Source organism: Cryptomeria japonica, chromosome 1 (assembly GCF_030272615.1).
Source record: "Cryptomeria japonica chromosome 1, Sugi_1.0, whole genome shotgun sequence".
Lineage (NCBI taxonomy): Eukaryota > Viridiplantae > Streptophyta > Pinopsida > Cupressales > Cupressaceae > Cryptomeria > Cryptomeria japonica.
The window spans coordinates 269,705,630-269,728,841 of NC_081405.1; positions in this window are offsets into that span (position 1 = coordinate 269,705,630).

Below are 23,212 nucleotides of genomic sequence, written 5' to 3' on the forward strand. Positions count from 1 at the left end.
CAGACCAAGTTATGAGGCATTATGTAAGGGAAGATGAGACATATGATATACTTCATGCCTCTCATGATGAACCTTGTGGAGGTCATTTCGTAGCCAAAAGAACAGCTCTCAAGATATTAACTACAGGGTACTATTGGCCAACCTTGCACAAGGATGCAGTTAAAAACACCAGGAAATGTGACAAATGTCGAAGAATGGAAAGACCAACTCGGTCTGATGAAATGCCTCTACACCCTCACATGGTTGTTACACCATTTGACAAATGGGGCCTAGAATTTGTTGGGTGAATCGATCTACCATCAAATGGTTGCTCCTACATTCTTGTTTGTACCGACTATGTTACTAAATGGGTAGAAGTCAAAGCCTTCAAGCATGCCAGAGATAATAAGGTAGCATAATTTTTATATGAAGAAATCTTCACTCGGTATGGAGTTACTAGAGAAATAGTGATAGATCAAGGGCTACAGTTCACTTCCACTTTGATCACAACCCTAGTTAATGAATATAATGTTAGGCATAGGAAATCCACTCCTTATCATCCATAGGCTAATGGACAAGCAAAGATTACTAATAAGGAGCTTGAATAAGTATTGACCAAAATAGTAGCACTCAACAAAAAAGATTGGTCTAGCAGATTATTTGAAGTTATATGGGCTTATAGAACCACCTAGAAATCTACAATAGGGTTTACACCATGTGAAATGGTATTGTAGCGTCCTAAAATTGTGACACTTGCAATTTCGACTGCATTTCGGTCTTCACGATGGCGACGCAACACGCAACCTGAATGGAGACCCTGAAACTTGCTCACAACACTAAAAACTGCATTTTTCAAGCACCCTGGCCTGAACCTCCTTGCACCCTGCTGTCCTGGGAGGTGGGACCAGAGCGCCCAGCGCCCTGGTCCCTCAGGACCAGGGCGCCCAGCGCCCTGGTCCCTGGGTCCTATTTTGGGCCCGGTCTCCTAAGGGGCTCGGGTCTTTTTGTTTGCAATTTGGAAATTAACTTTCCCTGGTCGGCCTAAGGTTGGGAAAATCAGTCTATCAGCCCTAATTGACAAGTATATAAATGACATTTTCCTCTTTCATTTGATATGATGGAAAAGGCGTGGAAACTATACTCAAGCATTCAAGCATTCAAGCATTCCTTCAAGCAATTGATCATTTCAAGTCTCCATTCAAGGCTAAGTGTTGCATTCAAGACAAGGATTCAACCATTGCAGAGGAGATCACATACTACATGCTACAACATACAACATACAACATACAACATCTAAACCTTCGCACAAAAGGATACAAACATCCTTAGAACAAGGTATTAGTACTTGTTTTACAGTCATTTACATTTACAGCTCTTGCTCATTTCTTGGTTAATTCCAAAACTGGGGTTTGACCTAAAGGCAAACCCCCAATCCCTAACCCCCCAATCGTCTTCGCTTTTCTGTGTGTAGGTTGCAGGTACGCGGCTGAAATTGAAGATCTGGAATCCTTGTGCAGAGACGAACAGATCCCCCTTCGTTTCGCGGATTTTTCGGAGGACCGTGGCGCCGGGCGCCATCGTCCCGACAACTTTTGCTCAAATTTGCAGGACAACGCCGTATCGACATTTTACTGCTAATTCCAGGTCCGCAGCTTCATCCTATAACCCGAACTCAGTTTATAAGCGAATCTTTATGACTTTCTATGCATGCTTAGCTTAATTTCCTTAACAACATTCTTTACAAAAGAGGGTAGCCTTGCTTTCCTAACCCTTGAAATTCATTTAGCATCCAATCTTGCATTGCGTGGGATTGGATCTTATGAGTTTCAACCCCTCTTTTGAATGTAAAGTCTCTCCCCTAAGTGAAAAACCATCGAATCCTAGCGAACCTCCCTTCTCTCTCCTCGGAGTCGGAAGAGGGGAGAACAACTAGGGTTCGATCGTGATTTTTCCGCTTTACATTTTGGTGAACCTGACGTGAACATCCTTTCTGATTTTTCATGCTTAGATCTGAAAAAATTGATTACATTTCCATGTTTGATCTTTTGCAAAATTTTAGAGGTGATTGCATAAAAACCCTAAATTTTCTTTTTGGTAATTGAACTTGCGAAATGTCTAAATGTTAATGCCTGTTTCAGATCTGCCTTTCTATTACAAATTTTCAATTCATATTTGTGCTTTAATTCTGAAAATTAAGTGGTTAAGTGTCAAAACCCTAATTTTTGAAACCCTCTTAATTCAACCTTTGTCCGACAATTTGACCAATCAAAACATCTCCAAATCAGCTGTAACTTTGGATTCCGCAATAAAATCACAATATCTTTCATCCCTGAAAATTTGGAAAAAAGTTGCGAGGACCGTGTTGCACTCCGAGCGCCATCGTCCCCGACATTTTTTCCAAAATTTCGGGAGCGAGATCTTGCTGTATTTTCCTGCTAAAATCCAGAATTTTGGCTGATTTTATCAATTATAACATTTTCAAAATTACAGTCAAAGTTGGTCTTGCGATTGCTTGGTCTAAGGCTTCTAATCATTCAAAAGTCATTGAAATTAAAATTTTGTGTCAAAATTGCGTTTTTATTATCATAAATCTGAAAATTGTGTTTGCAGTCATTCGAAATTTCAGTGCTTTATTCAAATTCTTGCATGTTGTGACTTTTGAAATTAAGTGCTTAATTACAACAACTTCGATTTCCGCTTTCAAAATTGAATTTTGCGTGAAATTGAGTCAATTTTTGAAATTCAAAATTTGCATTGCTTTTGACATTCCCTCTAAAATCATAAAATTCAAAATTTCAGTTTCCCTCTCTTTTTCAAAATTCAAATTTTGCATTTTTCGACAATGCCGAGATTCCTGCAGCAACTGCTGATGGCTTTGTCATCACCACTCCATCTTAATATCTTTGCCGCATGATCATAATAAATACTTCCACATCTAGCGGGAGTACTTTTCTGCATAATAAATATTCCATTCCGTATTCACTCATTTCTTTCCTTTCACTCCATCCATTTCTGCATCATTCTCCATGCATGACGGCTCCATATCTTCAAGCTGCAGTCATTCTCATGTGATGTCAGGTACGCTTGTGTGTATTTATTTTTGTTGCATGTATGTAATTAAACCTGTAGACGTCTAAAAATGGTCAACACTTGTGGAGTCATACTTTAACATTTGCACATTGCCTTATTTTAGGGTTCTTGCATCGTATTAAAATTTCTTCTATGTTGCGCACTTGTTCTTTATCATTTGCAAGCATCGAGTCCTTCTTCTACATTCCTCATTTTCATCACTTTCGAATTAGGTCTTGTCAATAGCAATCTTTAGTCATGATTTTGATCAATCTTATCCTGTCGCATCATGGTGCATGCTCATTTATCATCATTTTGGACATCGTCAATTGCGATTATCAACTTGTCAATCTTGGTCAATTTGTCATTGATTTTTGTCAACCAATCTCAATCATTTATCAACATTGGTCCTTTGTCAATCAGAATCATGATTGAACCTACATTAATTTCTTGTTGTCTTGACCTGATTCCTTGTCCTCCTATTTCTAGGGTTTTATGATTTGTTCATTTAATCCTTTTCTTCTTCTTTATGGGTTAAATAAATCTATTTATTTAGTCCTAGGTCTCTTTCATGAATTAATTAATGGATGAAAATCTATTAATTAATTCACCTAATTTCTATTTCATCTTTTTCCTCAATCTTCTAATTTGCTAATTTCTCCTAATTTCTAATTTCTATTTCTCCTATTTTCTTTAATTTTTCTAATATTTCCTCTAAATTCATTCCCTCATTTTCTCCTATGTTTATGCTTCCATTTGTTGCAATCATGGAGGCTATTTTCTCTCTTCCCTTTTGTCATGGGAATGGCATTTCAATCTTGTCATAATTTGTTATAATTTGTCATACACCTTGCATAGCAAATTGTCATACATTTGTCATAATTTTGCCATTCTTGATGTGAATTTCCTTTCAAATCTCTTCATGCTAATCTTGTCCTCTCTCCAATTTGTCTATAAATTGGATGATTTTCATCAATCAATGAATCAATCAATCACATTTTTGAGTAACCTTATGCTATGAATTTCATCTCTCAACAATTTGCTTTCCACTTGCATTTTGCACTTGTAGGTGAGATCCACATCAAATTTGAAGGTGAAAGAAGAACAATGGAGCCACATGAAGGAGATATCTGCATTGGTTTGCTTTGGTTTGCATTTTATTTTAGTATTTCATCTTCATGCCTTTATTGAATGTATTAAGATTTCTTATCATTGCAATCTAGTTTTTGTGGTTGAGCTAGTTTAATATTGCTTTGATGCATTCCATTTTCCTGATCTACAAAACCATATTAGCTCTAATTATGATATTTTACATATTGTCCTTTTTTGGTCCTCTTTCGCATGTGTGGACACCTATCAAACCTTAGGTTGGGGGGGGGGGGGGAGTACATTGATAATTACTCTAGCAGATCATTTTGATGTCCTCTTGGATTGCGTTTTATTTTTCAAATTTCTAGTTTGAGGTGATATCTTGTATTCTACTTGTTTGTCTGATTAGAGTTGTTCTTAGATTGCAGCTAGGTTTCGACCAAGTAAAGGCACATTTAGTATATTATAGTGCAGAAAATAAGTAGATTTACTCCATTATAGAGTTGAAAGTCTTACTACTGCAATGGGTGGTCCATCTATTCGACATGAGCCGACAGTCCATGAAGTTATTCTTCAGGACCAAGATTGTGAACCAATATTTCGTAACAGTGGATGGCTGGATTATTTTTTAAAGCTGACGGAGTTTAATGAAGAAATTGCAAGGGAATTTACCCACACACTTTCATATGGAGAAGCTTAGGTAAAAGGTTTGAGAGTGGTGGTTACAAAGGAATGGATAGAAAAGGTAACTAGGTTACCAACATATGGGGAGAAGTACTCAGAATCCAAGGATGCACACAGTGCAAGAGAAGAATTTACACATCCAGGAGACCCCCCATTAGTAGTAGATAGATAAGGAACTAGGCAAGAATCCCTTTTACTTGAATGGAAAGCAGTAGTATTGTATGTTTTAAAGTATTTAACCTGTGAAGGAAGGTTCTCATGTCTGCATTCTCATCACTTCAACCTCCTAAGTCATCTACGCCATAGAGGAAGGATGAGCATTCCAAGTCTATTGTACAACCTTCTTTCCATAAGTGCAACAGAGACCCAGAAAGGTAGGCCTCACTTTGTTTCTCATCATTGCCTAACTAAGCTATTAGTTGAAAAATCTTTGAGAGATGTCTCTCTAATGCTTTGGAATGAATTTGTTGAAACTAGAATGTTTAAGGTAGAGAACATGGTTATAGAGGAGCCACTTCCATCTCAGGAACAAGAAAACCTTGAAAAACCTAGTTCCCCTCTTGAACCCTCATCCTATATGATATCATCAGAACAAAATATTCCTGGAGTAGAGGAACCCTTACAAGAAGAAGCTACAACAGGGGTTCCTTCTCAAAGTCTAAGAAAAACTAGGTCTGCCACACAAAAGGAAAAGGGCAAAGAAAAGCAGGTTGACATAGAATATAAGGAAGAGAAAAGTAAAAGTGAGAATTTGCCCCCTCCTACAGCCAAGAAAAGAAAAGTTGTAAAACCAGTTCCTTCAGTAAATATTGAAGTGGTTGAAGAATTGGCTACAGGAAGTAGTCCTACAGTCGAAAAAGGAAAATCTCGAAGAAGTAGTGGTAGACTCCATAAAAAGCTTAAAACCCAAGACCAATCAATAGAGCCAAATATTACCATCCTGATTGACTCCCCAAAACAAGAACAACATGATCCACTTCACAATGATATCCCTCCTTCTCCACCTAATGAACCTCAAAGGGAACATGAAGAAGAGGGAGAACTGCAAAATATGAAGGAAGAGCAGGAATTGCAGCTTCAAGAAGAAGAGGAACTCCAGAATATTGAGCAGCCCCAAAAAGAAGTAGGTTTTGAAAGAATAGACAACTTAGCATCTGTTGTAGAGCAGGTTATTGAAGTAGGGAGAAAAGTAGAAAAGAAGAAACCTAGGGCACCTGTTCATAGGCCACCTACTTCCCTTACTAGTCATGAGGTGGGACTTTCTCTTTATGAGGATTGGGAACTAGAAAAGGTAAAAAATGAAAATGATAATTGATTGGCAGAAGAAAGTTATTGAATAAAAGGATAAGGAAATAACCCATCTTAAAGCTAAGTTGGAAACAATAGCCACCATGGTACCACAACTGATGCAATGTCGATCTCCTCCTCATGTTTACTCTCTATATTTAAGAGAACAACACATCAGTTTCCAAATGATGAGGATTGTCAGGGATTTAAGTCCCTCATTGCAAACACAAGAAGAATTATACAGTGCTTATCAGACATCTCCTATAGCAATCAAAAACCTACTTTATGAACTTTATGTACATAACTATGTTGTTCCTAATGATGTTGATTGGAACCCTCTCCTTTACATTGGAGATATCCAATTGAGAGCTCTTATGTCATGGATGCAGAATGAAATATCAAGGGGAGAGCAGTTTCAGGTGCATCACAAGGAATAACTTGAGCTTTCATTTCCCTTAAGGGCTGAATCAAGGGAACCTAGGTGAATTTACTTTGATTGGCAAAAGATTGTATACGAGCCAAATTATGCAAAGGAAATCCTACCCTTAAGGGAAGAAGTGTATAAATAATATGAACAAATGGCTCCAAGGGAAGGACAAGTAGAAATAGGACATATAGTCTAGTGCTGGAATAGCCTAACAAATGAGTTAAAGCAATCTGAACCACACTCTGCACAAAACTACCAAGCAACATTAAACAGAGCACCCAAGTATATACACTTGGAAAGAACAAAGGGACGATATTGGCTGCCTCTTAGTTTTCAGCCTCCAATCCTCCTATGGCCACTTATGGGATGCAAGGATAGTGACCCACCATACAGTGAAGTAGAAGAACGTACCAGGTTGAAGAGATTGGAGAAAATGAAAGGATTCTACTAGAGCTTATCTATAGGCGATTCTGAATAGGTTACTCCAGGCAATTTTTGAATCAATGCCAAAATCCAAAATTTTCCTGTTGTTGGAGGATCAACAAGAATTTAGGTTAGGTGGAGATGATGATCCTAAATAATGGCTTTATTTTGATAGATTTTTTATATAATAGTCATGCCTAGGTCTTATGATTAGATGACATTTGGATTATAATATTCTCCTAAGTTGATACATTTTAAGTGTTTCTGAAACTGGTTTAACTTATACCTAAGGATGTCATATAATGATTTTAAATGATCTATCTATTTAAATATCTTAAATCAATTATAAATATGGTTTACATTATATCATGTTAGAATTAGTATATACACATGTTTGTTGTGCACATTAATATCATGATGCAAGGTCAGCAAAGGTGAAGTAAAGACAAATGGTGGTTTAAAGGAGCATCAAGTATATAACCGAAATGCAGACCCAATTAGAGAAATGCAGTAATGATCGAAACCACTTGACCAGTTCTTCAGCAAATTGATTTATGGATTTATAACTATTCGTAGTGGAGCTTAGATCTAGGAGGCAAGTCATGCTATATTTTCTCAGCTGAAGGACATATGTTGTTCTGTTGTCCTGTGCTGAATTCTTCTTCTCTTGTTAATAAATCATGTTCACCTATTTTGTAGGAATGTGGTCGATCAATTAGATGTTTGTTATAATTTTTCCTATAAATAAAGGGATCTATCTCTTCTTGGGGATAGTAGAGAACAACCATAATATTTTGTAATACACAGTCTTCTGCTATTATTTATGTATTTTCTAGTAAAGATGAAATAAAAAGATCAATGTGATTTTGAATGATTATATAATTGTAATCTGAAGTTCTAGAGATACTCACTCAAGGGGGCCCACTTGGTGAGTAATCCTTTGCATGTTCCTGTTAGTTTTATACTTCTATAGTAGTTGTTTCTACAATTGTCTGTTCCTATAGGCATAGGAAATAGTTCCTATGTCTGTTCCTGTAGCCACAGTAGCAGAGTAGTTCCTGCTACCCGCCAGAACTTTATCATTTAATAGTAGTTGTTTACAGTAATTTCCAGTTGTAAGATTTAGTATTAGTTTATTTGAGATTCTGTGTGTTTACTTTAAGAAGAATTTCCTTTCCTGCAGTAATATAGAATGGTTGCAATATAAACTTGGTGCACATACAGTGCTAGCCCATTTCAAGTTTACGTCCCTAGTTGATAACTAAATGAGCCTTTGCCACATGAAAAGTTAACTATCCAAGGATATTCAATCTCTGAATTGTTTTTTATTACCTAGTTGTCATTCCAGTTGTAAGGACAAACAGGTGTAATAACCATTAGTGTTGTGACTCCTTTTTCTCTTTTCCAATCACTAGGTACTCATTTATTAAATATCCTTTGAATTTATGTAGGAAGTGCACCAAATATTTGCTTGATACAAGTGATTGTCACTAATATCTTTCTCCTTTGTTTACTATTTCTTGCATAATTTTAAACTATAATAGTTATAGCTTTAACATTTCTATTTTTGGTTCTCCACTTCCTTATATTTTATTATCCATCACACTACTTTGAATATTTGGTTAAATTCTTTATTTATTTTTCCTTTCTTCTATATAATTTCCATAGTCTTAGTCACAACATTTAAAGGAACTTCTAGAGATTCAATTTTACAATGAAAATATTATTTTACTTCTTGACACTCTTATCATGCTAGGAAACCTTCATGTACCATTTCAAGATCTCATCTCGAAGAATTCCTAGAAATTCATAGAGTTTAGTTTGATTGCTTCCTATTCTATTTCTTTGGTATGCAAAATATAAGAGAAATATGTGTTTGGCAGACTTTTTGGAATACTTTAGAGGATTTTTGAGGATGGCATCTACATGACTAGCTCTAGTAAAGCAAAAGAGAAAAATTATCATATATAGAATTAAAGTGGACCCTATGTGGGAATCAAGCCTTGGTCAATCATTATTTAAGTGTGGTTTTAAGGGGAACCCTAAAAATAAAAATCAATTAAGGTAAAAAATTTAAGTGAAGAACGCGCACTATCAAACTCTAGAATAAGAAAAACCACACATAAAGGTAATTTAGAATACACTGTACATCATGAAAATTTTGGGAACGAACTTGGTCATTATGGTGGTAAATCCATCCTCCTATTCTATCAAATCTTCAATACCAACAATAATTGTTGGATTAATCTAGTTTGAGGCCATTTAAAGAGAATTGACAACACTTGTAAGTGTGGCAAGTGCAAAGCCCCCATAATAAATATTAAAAAATATATGATCTTTACTTTCAAGCATAGTATGCTATCAAAAAGACATAATCAAGTAGAATACCTAAACCCTAGTAGAGCTTTGTTCTCCTTGTGTACACAAAAAGGCTTAATAGTGAAATTTTTATCCTTGTGTTTGATGTAAATAATTTCATTCTCACTTTAAGTTCTTCCACTTTGATTCAAGATATGAATTCAAGTGCCATTGAGTAGTTTGAGATGTCAAATTTCAGTCCTTTTATTAACTTCATTTATATTAGGTGACTCTAAGATGATGAGTATTCCTCAATCTTAGAATTTATTTGACAATGTTTGATGATTTGAGGTTTTTTACTATAAGAGAGCACCAACTCCCCAAATTGTGAACTTTTATTTTATTTGTCTGTCATCTAGCTTTGACTAACCTTTTCTATTTGGATCATATCTCAATTCATATAGGTTTTACATGTCATATTGGAAAGAAAAAAAATAGAACACAATTTGGTATATATGGGGTTTAATTTTATGGCATTAAGTATACATTAAGGAGATTTTCTTAATTACTGGGATATGCAAACTCTAATTAGGTTGCATCTCTACTATCTAGATTAGGTCTCAACACTTGGTCCAACAACAAGTAACATGATATCATTTAATAAGGTACTATAACATAAAATAATAAACATAAGACAAGAGGTTATTTGCATTTGTTAAGTTTTGAGAAAGTTTACCATTTTATAAAATGAGTAGTCTAATACTCATTTAGTGTGATAACTAGAAGTCTATCCATATCTATCATAATTAAATTAAGCACCAAGAACATTGGGCTTCATATGCACTACCTTTGACAATTTATTGAAGGTAATGTTATTAATCTTTAATGTTGTCTCCTAGAAAATAAAGTTGGGGACATCTTCAATAAAATAGTGCTACTAACAACCAAGTATGTTAAACTCTTTTTTACGATAGGATGAATGATGTTTCCTTTGGAACACGTCTATTTTGACTCCAAAAGTGACTTGTCATACAAATGACATGCATCCAAAGTCCATTGACATACATCCCTCCCATGTCCTCCCATAATGCAATGAGTCACATTTTGGGACCCACCATCAGGCTGATCTGGAGGCATGTTGTCATTTTTTGGTTGATAGAAAGGCTTAACGAATGCACTCAAAGCATTGACCATTTAGAGTGGCTGGTGTGGGCCCCTCTAACCCATCCACTTCACCGTTATCGGTTACCATGTCCGTCATCCATAATCCCACTCAAAGTTTGATTTTTTTGAACTCTTTTCTCCCGCTCATAAGCCAAAATGGGAGCTTTCAAACTAAATTAATATTCCCCCCATTATTAGAAAGAAATTAGTCACTTCCTTTGTGCCACACAACCCACGAATCAGCGAAAGCGACTAACATGTTATGTTAGTCAAATTCACTGTTTCGCGAGGAAAAAGAAATGGCAGCCACATAGTCCATGAATCAGTGAAAGTGAATAACACACCATGTTAGTCTAATTCACAGGTTTCGTAGGGCAAAAGAAAATGGTGGCCACACAGCCCATGAATCAGCAAAATCTACTAACACGCTATGTTAGTCGAATTCATTGTTTCACGGGGCAAAAGGAAATGGCGGCCACGCAGTCTGCGAATCAACGAAAGTGACTAACACACTATGTTAGTCGAATCTTGCATCAACACGCTATGTGCCTAAACAATGTTCCATGAATCTTCTCTCTCTCTCTCTCTCTCTCTCTCTCTCTCTCTCTCTCTCTCTCTCTCTCTCTCTCTCTCTCTCTCTCTCTCTCTCTCTCCCTCTCTGCCTCTATCTCTCTATCTCACTCTCCTCCTCTGTCAAGTGTATCTTTTTCCCACTCTATCCCTACATCCCCCCTCCCTTTCTCTTTCTCACTTAAGTCTCTCTCTCTCTCTCCCATTCTTTATCTCTAAAGTCTCTCCCTCTCATCCTCTCTATCTCACTCTCCCCTTCTCTCAGGTGTATCTCTCTCTTATTCTCTCCCTCTCTCCTCCCCCTCCCTCTCTCCCTTTCTCATTAACTCTCTTTCTCACTCTCTCCCTCTCTTCCTCTCTTTCCACCAATTAGGGTGAACTCCAATGGTTAAATTGAGACACCAAGATCCAAAATCACCAAGAAGGGGAAGTGCACTAACATATTTAAATTGAGACAACCTATGTCCCCTTAGGACTCCATATGACATCTTATGTATCGTTACAAGTCATATGGTGTCCTATGACCCCGTAGGACACATGCATGGATCCCTAGGATACCATATGAACCCTAAGAGTACCATATGTCCCTAGAGAGGGAGAGAGGGGTAGGAGAGCGAGGGAATGGGAGAGAGACACACCTAATAGAGGAGGAGAGTGAGATAGAGAGATAGATACTGAGAGTGTGAGACAATAGATAAATGAGATAAAGAGAGATGGAGAGAGAGAGGAGGGGAGACCAAGATAGAGAATACATAATATTGATGAATCAACACCTTGAGGTCAACATAATTTGTATTCTGATGATGTTTCAAAATCATTGTTGAGTTATTATAGATGTATCTTCTTCTTCATCAATAACATACAAAGGTAGCTCATTAAACAAAACAAGCATTATCTCATCATCTTGCTCAATATAACTAGTCAACTCATTAAACAAAACAATCAAAAACTTGTTATCAGCACTTTTTCCTTGCTCTTTAACCTATTTTTCTATATCATCATACATATCATTTTATTGCAATAAATTTAATTTTTCTATTTTTACATCATTTGCAGTTGTATTGACAAAAGATAACTTTGTTTCTACCTAAAAAAAGTCTCTCTTTTGTTCAACAAAATAGCTCTTCATATATATAATAGGACCTCTTGGACAAAGGAAAATGATGCTAGGGCATGAAAGTTGATTTGCAAAAGGACTTTGATAAGATTTGGGGATTCCTTGAGGTGGAGACATCTCTTTAAAGGGTTTCTCTTGGGGAATGATGACCTAGTTTTCTACATACATTTAACATCTTGCATGCGTTGAAAGCTTCTAAATCTTGAGATTTCAACTTTAGAAGAATCACTTAAAGGTTGAATAGGCTTCACTTGAAGGTTGAATCTCTAGTCTCTTCTTCTCTTTCCATCAACCTCTCTCTCTCTCTAAACTCTTCCCTTCCTCCACCCCTCTCTCTCACCTGGGATCTTTTTCTAGTCTCATACTCATTTTCCATCCCTTCCTCCCTCTCACTTAGTATCTATCTCTCTCTCTTAGGTGTCTCTCTCTTAGGTTAGGCTTGGGAGGGAGAGAGGAAGAGAGAAGAGAGGATGGAAGGAGAGAGGGACAGAGAGGGTGAGAAGGAGAGATACTTGAGAGAGAAAGAGAAAGGGAATGGGAGAGAAAGAAATAGTGTTAGAGGGAAAGAGAGAGACTTGAGAGAGAAAGGGAGAGAGGGAGAGAGGGAAAGAATGGGAAAGAATGAGAGAGAGAGACACTTGAGAGAGGGGGAGGGAAATAATGGGAAGGAGAGAGGGCAAGGGAGGAGAGAGGATGGGGGAGGGAGAGAGGGAAAGATGAACATAATAGGAAAGAGAGACACCTAAGAGAGAGGGGGGAGAGAGACCCAAGAGAGAGAGAGAGAGAGAGATAGAGAGCTGAGAAAACAAAGATAGAAGGGTAGGGAGAGACACTAGAGAGAGAGAGGAAATAATGGGAGAGAGAGACCTAAGAGAGAGGGAGAGAGGGGAGAGAGAGATGGATGGGGATGGAGGGAGGGAGAGAAAGACTGTAGAGAATGGAAAGAATGGGAGAGAGACACCTACGAGAGAGGGAGAGAGAGATAGAGAAAGGGAAAGGGAGGGATAGGGAGAGATGGAGAGAGAGAGAGGGAGATAATGAGAGAAAGAGAGAGATACCTAAGGGAGGGGGAGTGAGAGAGATAGAGATAGAGGGTGAGAGGGAGAAGGGGGTTGGGAGGGAGAGAGGTAAAAGGAGTTAGAGGGAAAGAGATAGAGACCATATGGTATCCTAAGGGGTCATATGGTGTTCTACGACCCCTCAGGACACCATATGACTCCTTAGGACACCATATGGTGTCGTTATTGGTCGTATTGTGTCCTAAGGGGTCATATGGTGTTCTATGATCCCTTAGTACACCATATAACCCCTTAGGTGTTGTTAGGGGTCATATTGTGTCCTAAGGGGTCAGATAGTGTCTTATGACCCCTTAGGACACCAAATGGTGTTGTTATGTGTCATATGGTGTCCTAAGGGGTCATTTGGGGTCCTATGACCCCTTAGGACACCATATGACCCCTTACGACACCATGTGGTGTCGTTAGGGGTCGTATGGTGTCCTAAAGGGTCATATGTTGTCCTATGACCCCTCAGGACTCCATATGGTGTTGTTATGGGTTGTATGGTGTCCTAAGTGGTCATATAGTATTCTATGACCCCTTAGGACACCATTTGGTGTCAGTATATGGTGCCTTAAGGGGTCATATGGTGTTCTATGACCTCTTAGGAGACCATATGACCCCTTAGGACACCACATGGTGTTGTTATGGTTCATATGGTGTCTTAAGGGTTCATATGGTATCCTATGACCCCTTCGGACACCATATGACCCCTTATGTGTCATTAGGGTCATATGGTCTCCTATGACCCCTTAGGACACCATATGACCCCTTAGGACTCCATATGGTGTCGTTATGAGTTTTATGGTGTCCTAAAAGGTCATATGGTGTTCTATGATCCTTTAGGACACCATTTGGTGTCATTATGGATTGTATGGTATACTAAGGCATCATATGGTGTCTTACGTCCCCTTAGGACTCCATATGACCCCTTAGGTGTCGTTATGGGTCATATGGTGTTCTATGATCCCTTAGGACACCATATAACCCCTGAGGAGTCCATATGGTGTCATTATGGGTCATATGGTGTCTTAAGGGGTCATATGGTGTTCTATAACACCTTAGGACACCAAATGACCCCTTAGGACACCATATGACACCTTAAGACACCATACGACCCATAACGACACCATATGGTGTCCTAAGGGGTCATAGGATACCACATGACCCCTCATGACACCATATGGTGTCCTAAAGGGTCATATGGTATTCTATGACCCCTTAGAACACTATTTGGTATTTTTATAGGTCCTATGGTGTGCTAAGGGATCAAATAGTGTCCTATGACCCCTTAGATGTCGTTAGGGGTCATATTATGTCCTAACGGTCATATGGTATCCTTCTGTGTCTTATGTTGTCCTATGACCCCTTAGGAAACCATATGGTGTCGTTAGGGGTCGTATGGTGTCCTAAGGGGTCATATGGTCTCCGACGACCCCTTACAACACCATTTGGCCCCTTAGGACTCCATACGGTGTTGTTATGGGTCGTATGGTGTCCTAAGAGGTCATATAGTGTTATATGACCCCTTAGGACACCATTTGGTGTCATTATGGGTCGTATGGTGTGCTAAGGGATCATATGATGTCCTATGACCTGTTAGGAATCCATATGACATAATATGTGTTGTTACAAGTCATATGGTGTCCTAAGGAGTCATATAGTGTCCTATGACCCGTTAGGACACATGCATGGATCCCTAGGATACCATATGACCCTAGAGAGGGAGAGAGGGGGAGGAGAGGGAGGGAATGGGAGAGAGATACACCTAAGAGAGGAGGAGAGTGAGATAGAGAGATAGAGACTGAGAGGGAGAGACAAGAGATAAATGAGAGAAAGAGAGATGGAGAGAGAGAGAGAAGGGGGGATACAGAGAAAAGGAAAGGGAGGGGGGAGAGATGGAGAGAGAGAGAGAGAGAGAGAGAGAGAGAGAGAGAGAGAGAGAGAAATAAAGGGAAAATGTAATTTTTAAAATAATAATTTTTCTTTTCTATGGTATTTACATGAATGGTAAAAAATCATTATGAAAATAAAACTTTATTAAATTTCTTAGGTAAGAAGATACTTCATGTACATGCAAACCTAAGAAATATAATTTTGTGTTATAGTATCCCTTTGCAAAACAAAAATTAAAAATATATTACCTCACGATGGATCCATCAGGGTAGCATACCTTCTCAAGATAGCACATTATATCCTACACCGATACTCAATGGCAATGAAGACTTCTCCTTTGGCTTTGTCATTGGTATAACAAAAGTTTACATCGGCATAACTTGGTCCATCAGGGAAGGCCTTTTCAGCTATGTCGATACCTGATGGAAAAGAAAGAAATAAAATCTTACCAAATGTTTCCATCGGCAAAACATATAGTATCAGAGCAATGCCATTTTTGCTATGCCAATACCTGATGGTTAGGGTTAGGGTGGTTGTTGCGAAATGCACTATAATCCGTAAGGAGTTTCTTCAAATTGATTCCATCCTTTAAGACTGTTTATGATCATGTGTGATGTGTCATTCATGTAAAATATTGGAGAAGATGTATCAAGACACACAACATGAAATTGGTTATTATCTGCACAAGCGATGCTTGCAAAGGATTGAAAATCATGGTTTGTAATGACCTTTTCCTTTTTCACAATGTGCTTTGGAGCAACTTCCTATGATCTATGGTAAATAAGTTCACTGGTCTCAACGCTTTCACACATGCCAGCTGTGCTACTTGTTTCCTTCTGACATGAGCTTACCAAGGCAACTAAAATGACAAGCTCCTTCCACTATTTCTCATTTGTAGGTCAAACAACAACGTTGTCACTTCCATCCTTTTTCTTTTCCAGTATAATGATACTTCATGATACTTCAGCCAAGGTGCAAGCAAAACTTGAGCTTCTACTGAAGCAAGCTTGTCATTGATTTTAAGTCCAAATTCTTTTGCATATGGATCTTAAGCGTATGCATTGTGGTAGACAGTTTGTAAAATGTCCATCTCTCTATCTTTAGGGTGTTGACCTGTAACTCTTAGAAGGGCAGAAATTTGCTTTTCATTCAAACATTTTGAATAGCATTGGCCCTCTATTATTTTGCATAGCTCCATTCGCAAGTAGCTTGGCCTTTGTTGATTTCAAACTTGTAGGGTTAGAGTTATGGTTTAGGGTATGGGTTAGAGTTAATTTTAGGCTTATAGTTTACATAGTAGTTAGGGTTATGGTTACCATTTACATCATGATTGGGGTTAGGGTTATATTTAGCATTTTGGTTATGGTTAAGGATAGGATTTAATATAGTAGTTTGGGTTAGGGTTGAGGCTAAGGATTATGCTTAGGTATATGGTTGGCTTAGATTTACTTTATTGTTAGGGTTAGGGTTAGGGTTTAGGGCTAAGATATTAGTTTAGAGTTAAGATATAGGTTTAGAGTTAGGGATAGGGATAGGTTTTGGGTTAGGGTTAGGGTTAGGCTTTTGGTTTTGGACAAAGGATTATTGCTAGGGTTAGGGTTAATCTTTAGGGTTAGGACAAAGGATTGTTTCTATGGCTAGGGTTCAAGGTTACTATTAGGTTAGGGTTAGGATTAGGATTAGGGATATTGTTATTGTTATGATTGTGTTTAGGGTTAGTTTTACATCATGATTAGTTTTAGGGTTAAGATTAGGGATAATTTTAGGGTTGAGTTATGATTAGGATTCAATTAGGGTTATATTAGGGCCAGAGATAAGGCTATATTGAGGTTAGTGTTAAGGTTAGGTTATGATTAAGGTTACTATTCTAGGTTAATGTGTGGGGATAGGGTGGGTGATCAGTTAGAATCAATGTTAAGATTAGGATTAGTATTCAATAAGGTTATACACATAATTTTTTGTTTATGATTAGGGTTAAATTAATTAGGGTTTTATTACCCTTCGAGTAAGTGTTAGGATTCAAATGTAGTCAGAGTTTAAGTATGAAGCATGATGTTTGGATTAGTGGTGCAGGAGAACCCTTCAAAGGAATCCCACCATTTTCTTTTGATTGTGTTCTTGCTTCTTTAAAGAAGCCATTGTAAATAAAATAAGAGCCATGTGCTCATTGGTCCTAGTTTAGGTCCTAGTTTCGGTCCTAGGTTCATGAGGCTAAGTTGATTTTTCTTGAAAATAGAGGGTATGTGTGCCTTTGAGGTGGTTAGGGTCCTTCTTAGCTTGGTTTTGTCATTAGGATAGCCCAATGTGGGCCTAGGAGTCAAGAAAAGCAACATTGAGAAAGTTGCTCAAAAGTTGCAAAAGATGCATGACAACTTTTCAAAGTTGTCAAGCAACTTTTCCACCTAGTAGGTTAAAATCCTTATTTTAGCATGGAAAACCCTAATTTGGGCACATATACTAAGTAAATGGTAGTATAATTAGTTTCAAACCCTAAGATAAGGGATTGGATGTCAGTTGTTGTATGGCCCAAAGAAAGTGACTTGACTGCTACTGCAATTTTGCTGCCAGTCAGCACAAATGGAGTAAGAGAAGATTATTAATGGATTGATATTCAAGAAAAACTATGTTGAGAGTCTTATATGGTGTATTTAATTCCATTTTAAGCAATTAGAATAGGTTTTTTTTTGCAAGTGTGGTGTGTTTGTAAATATTTTGTAAATTACCTTCTCACTGTCCAGTTTTGGACTGTTTTGAGAAGATGGGTTGTTAACTCCTTTCCTCATTGTGGAATCACCATGAAACCATGGTGAATAGGAGTACTAACCCTATACATTATTTCAAAGCAATAAAGGCCCTTGAAGATGTAGGGAAGCTAACCAAAGACCCACTTCTAGGTGAGACTAGACAGTGCCCTGCTAGGAAGAGGTGAAGTTGCAAAGGTCCAGAAGAGAAAGGAAGGTTAGAGGAGGAGGCACCCTTTGGAGGAGTTGTAGAGGGGTGAGTGTAGCACCATTGGTGAAGAGGAGGATAATTCACCAATCTAGAAAAGGTGGTGAAATCAACAATCCAACACTATGACCCTAGCAGGCCTTAAAAAACCCTCTTTAAAACTCTTGAAAACCCCAAAATTCACCTAGGGCAGTGTATGGACACTTGGAGGCCCAAAACTAGGAAAATCCTTGAGCCCATGATAATTGAATAGCAGGTATTTTGGGAATTTTCACAAGAGTATGCATCATTTTCAAGAGGAAGCCCTAAAAGTCCAGGTAGGAGGCCTAATAGGGCACAATCCTTGTAGCCCTATTTTGCAGGTAAAAGAAAAAATAGTGAAATCGGTAAGGAGTTGGAAGTTGAAAACCTCTTGGGGGAACATGAATGCATGGATAACCATGTACAAGACCTTTCCTACCCTTTCTAGGACCTAAGAAGGTGTGGAACAAGCCAAACCCTTATTAGTCTAAGTAAGGGTTCTTTGAATCTCATGAGTAGGTGAGACCTTAGGAGTAGTGTTTCAAGTTGTTGGTGGGTGGATTGGGCAAGGTCAGGGGATTCCACAAGCAGGGGAAGTCCTAGAGACCATAGGGTGTGGTTAGAACACCTGGTGATCCAAGGAAAGGATCCAAGAGCATAGACTAGGCTAGTCTATCCCAAACCCCATCCCATCAATTAGGCTCCTTCAATAAAGGTTGATTTTAAGGTTAGAGTTAAGGTTTAATTAGGGTTATGGTTATGTTAACCCAAACGTTCAATTAAGGTTAGGATTCAATTTAATTTAGATTAGGGATACTATAAAGGGTACCATTTGATTATGGTAAGTGTTTAACTATAGTCGGGGTTAGTATTAGAGTTCAATCAACATTAGAATTAGGGTTATGATTCAATTACATTAGGGTTAAGGTTAAATTAGGATTATAGGTAATTGAGGGTTAGGGTTTGGGATAGAATATGATTATAATTATGGTTCAATTAGGGTTAGGGCTTAGTTTATGGTTAGGGTTCAATTATGGTTAGATTATAGCTCAAATTATAGGTAGGGTTTAATTCTAGGATTAGAGTTAATTTTAGGCTTAGATTATAATTATAGTAAGATTTTCTTTAGGCTTAGATTGAAATTGTATATTTTAGGGCTACCTTTTAGTTTCTTTCCATTTCATACTTCCTCTATTGCCATTTTTATTTTGTCCACCAGCATGAGATTTGACAATGATGCTTCTTTGAAAATTCTTTTGTTCCTTTCCTTCCAGATGTGCCATACCATTATGGATGGTCCAATCATCCATAGATCACTCCACTTTGACTTCTGTCTGGTTGGCCAAGAGAGAATGAAGTCAAAAAGTGTTTTATTTTTTAACGTAGCCTAATTTATTCTTTCAATGAATCAGTTCCAACAATATTCTGCCACCGGACAATTGAATAGAAGATGATTTGCTGATTCTTCATCTGCATATCACATAACATAGCGATTGGGGCCTGAGATGCCAATAATTTTGAGTCTATCACCCGTTAGGATTCTACTATGAAGAGAAATCCACAAAAAATCCCCAACTTTTGGAAGTATCTTGGTGCATTGATAAGGCACGGTGGACAAAAATATTTTGTATGCTTTCATTATATTAATTTTCTTTTATTGTGACTAAATTGTGTGTCCATGTGACTAATTTGAGTTGCGAATGAAATTTGATCTCCATTGAAGTTGATTGTGATTTTAGGATATCAAGTAGAATCTCAAAATTTTAGTGCATCACCTCCTAGGGCTAGTAGTTTTCAATTCAAAATCAATATTTCTATCATTTTCTCTTCTCAAGTGCAATAATTTTAGGAGGTTTTCCAAGGGAAGTATCCCATAATATGGAGGTTCATCCTTGTTTTAGGTCACTCACAGCTTGAGAAACTCATAGTTTTAAGGCAATATCTTCACATGCCTAGTGATGATATAGGTCCTATGGTGTGCTAAGGGATCATATAGTGTCCTATGACCCCTTAGGACACCCTATGACCCCTTAGATGTCGCTAGGGGTCATATTGTGTCCTAAGGATCATATGGTGTCCTATGACCCCTTAGGACACCATACAGTGTCATTATGTCTTATGTTGTCCTAGGACACCATATGAGAGGGAGGGGGAGGAGAGAGGGAGAGAATAAGAGAGATATACACCTGAGAGAAGGGGAGAGTGAGATAGAGAGGATGACAGGGAGAGACTTCATTGTGTGTCCGTGTGAGCTATATTGGTTAACTTCATGCATTAATTGTCTATGTATAGTCACATTTTTGTATATATAGCATATATAATCTTAATCCTAAATATGCACAAATGGTTTAACATCAAAACTGATGGAATCTATCTCTCAACACACACACACAAAATCATTTCTTCTTTGATCACAATTGGACACACTAATGTGTGCCCCAAGCTTCAATATTATTTCTTTTGAATGAGTCTTTCAATGGCATAATCTACACTTTCTCTAGCCTACAAAATTTTATAGTTTTCCATAGACGTAGCTAATAGAGATAACATGTAACCAATAAATAGAATCTAAAATTGTTATTTGACTCCTAAATGGATGATATGATGATGTTCCTATGGTTTGTTTAAAGATCCTTCAATTTTGTCTCATTTATGCATTTTCAAGGCAAGAAGTGTCATGTTAGTAGATGTTGTATGTTTTGTTGAGTATTTTGATAAGTTGAAGTTGTGAATACAATCATTTTCCTTCAAGTAGTTATTGAATTTAAAACTTTCTTATGAATCAATTATATACTACATGTTTCTAATTTGAGTTGCGAATGAAATTTTATCTCCATTGAAGTTGATTGTGATTTTAGGATAGCAAATAGAATCTCAAAATTTTAATGCATCACCTCCTAGGGCTAGTAGTTTTCAATTCAAAAGCAATCTTTCTATCATTTTCTCTTCTCAAATGCAATAATTTTAGGAGGTTTTCCAAGGGAAGTATCCCATAATATGGAGGTTCATCGTTGTTTTAGGTCACTCATAGCTTTAGAAACTCCCCATGTTGTGCAAGATTACTAAGTTGTACATGTTAGCATTTGGGCACAATCCTTAGTAACAACAACTTTTGGCACACCAAGGGGGATAGTTTGGATTGTTTCAGTCTAAGGATTTTACATACATTCTTGATATTTTTATTTATATCAATGATATCTTCCTTTTCAAGCAATATCTTCACATGCCTAGTGACTTTGAGTTCAAATCTATTGGTTCAATAGTCCAAGTGTTGGTATGTTTCAAAGCAAATCTATTTTATTTTGATTCTCCAGCTCTCTGAATGAATAAATATGTCTATACTTCATAAGAGTTTGTCTTATCAACCCCTATTTCATGAGAGTAATTTTCCTATACCATATTATCTATATTAGACCAAAAACACTGCTAGTTTTATCCTAGACAAACTTTCTACAACAAGCTATTAGCATATTCAATATGCTTACCACCCACCCATGCCTACTCAAACCCCTTGGGAACTTGAATATAGATCATCTTATGAGGTAAAGGTTTGTAAGTTGATATGTATGATGATATAGAACAATAGGTTAAAGAGCAAGGAAAAAGTGTTGATTCATCAATATTATGTTTTCTCTATCTCGATCTCCACCCCCCTCTCTCTCTCCATCTCTCTTTCTCTCATTTATCTCTTGTCTCTCCCTCTCAGTATCTATTGCTCTATCTCACTCTCCTCCTCTATTAGGTGTGTCTCTCTCCCATTCCCTCGCTCTCCTACCCCTCTCTCCCTCTCTAGGGTCATATGGTATTCTTAGGGTTCATATGGTATCCTAGGGATCCATGCATGTGTCCTACGGGGTCATAGGACACCATATGACTTGTAACGATACATAAGATGTCATATGGAGTCCTAAGGGGTCATAGGTTGTCCTAAGGGGTCATAGGACACTATATGATCCCTTAGCACACAATAGGACCTACAACAACACCAAATAGTGTCCTAAGGAGTATAGATAATGAGATAGAGTTAGAGATATATATATATATATATATAAAGAGATAGAGATATAGAGGTAGAGAGATGGAGTGAATAAGAGAGAGATAGTGAGATAGAGGTAGAGAGATATGGATAGAAAGAGATAGAGAGAGAAGTAAGAGAGAGATGAAGATATAAAGCAAGAGAGATGGGGTGACTAAGAGAGATGTATAGATAATGAGATATAGATAGAGAGGGATAGGGAGATATAGATAAAGGGAGAAATAAAGAGAGAGAAAGGTGATGAAGACAAGTAACAAAGAGAGGAACAAAGAGATAGAGAGAGGTGGAAAGGAGATTTATAGAGAGATAGAAATAAGGAGTGTGTGTATGAGTGAGAGAGATAGTGAAGTGTTGTAACTTGTAACCTAGCATAATTTACACAAATTTATGTGCCCCTACTTTCATGTGTCCCATCTTAGCTCTCACCCGAGTCCATTTCAAGCCTTTTTACCTCAAAACTAATGTCATCTTTTTGCACAGTAATCTAAACCCTAACATTGAGTTGTTTTCTCTTTATTTCTCTTTTATTTGCCTTATTTTCAATGAACAGGTGCACTCGAGGCACCCTTTTCTGTATAGGGGTGCCCAGGGCATCCTTGCCTTCCTTAAAAAAGACATATTTAAATATGTTAGTGCACTTCCCCTTCTTGGTGATTTTGGATCTGGGTGTCTCAATTTAACCATTGGAGGTCACCCTAATTGGTGCAAAATAGGGAGAGAGGGAGAGAATGATAAAGAGTGGTAATGAGAAAGGGAGAGAGGGAGGGGGAGTAGAGAGGGAGAGAATAAGAGAGAGATACACCTGAGAGAAGGGGAGAGTGAGATAGAGAGGATGCGAGGGAGAGATTTTAGAGATAACGAATATGAGAGAGAGAGAGAGAGAGAGAGACTTAAATGAAAAAGAGAAAGGGAGGGGAGGAGGTAGGGAGAGATTGGGAAAGAGATACACTTGACAAAGGAGGAGAGTGAGATAGAGAGATAGAGGCAAAGAGGGAGAGAGACTTAAGATAGAAAGAATGGGAGAGAGAGGGAAAGAGAGAGAGAGAGAGAGAGAAGATTCATGGAACATTGTTTAGGCACATAGCATGTTGATGGAAGATTCAACTAACATAGCATGTTAGTTACTTTAGTTGATTCACAGACTG